The sequence below is a fragment of the Rhincodon typus genome, chromosome 10 (genome assembly GCF_021869965.1).
Source record: "Rhincodon typus isolate 14 chromosome 10, sRhiTyp1.1, whole genome shotgun sequence".
NCBI lineage: Eukaryota > Metazoa > Chordata > Chondrichthyes > Orectolobiformes > Rhincodontidae > Rhincodon > Rhincodon typus.
The window spans coordinates 49178651-49179335 of record NC_063341.1 but is presented as its reverse complement, the minus strand read 5'-3'; positions in this window follow the sequence as shown (position 1 = coordinate 49179335).

The following is a 685-nucleotide window of genomic DNA, read 5'->3' as shown; positions in this document are numbered from 1 at the left end:
TGTTGCCAGACCTGCTGAGCTTTTCCAGCAACTTTTTTTTTGTATCAAACTATGTTTGCTATAGCATGATTGCAGTTCTTGATGTAGTGAGTAACTGGCAGACTGCAATTCTAGGTATCTATTCATGGTTCATATAGTCAAACCTGATGGTATGTAACGGTAAAAAGTATTTACCAGTCAACAACAGTATTAAAAAGCACAGGGATTTTTCCATAATCATTACAAAAATAAAGAATTCTTCTAAATCTCAAGCAGGCAAAAACGCCTGAAATAAAAATTACCATTTTGAACTATTGTGACTAAAAGTTTTTCAAAACCTGAACACACTCAATAGTTTCCTAAGCTGTAGAACTGAAAGCATTGGAAAAAAAGTTTTTTTTCATGCAAGCAGTAAGCTTCAGTGTGGACTCACTTTTGACAATATTACAAAATGTTAATTTGTTGCTGGTGGATGAAGAGTTGCAAGCAAAATAAAAATGCAATAATTCCAATTTTTCCAATGTACTTATTAAGAAGATGCATTAAGGTGGCTATAGCAGGTTCCATGATAGAAACTGCACACTTCACATAGTAATTAACACAGTATCTATTCAAATCAGCAAAAGCAGTTAAGACTATTTGTTACTGCAAGTTGTGTGTATAGGAAAACTTAAAAAATACCAGAGACATTATCCATCAATAGCTT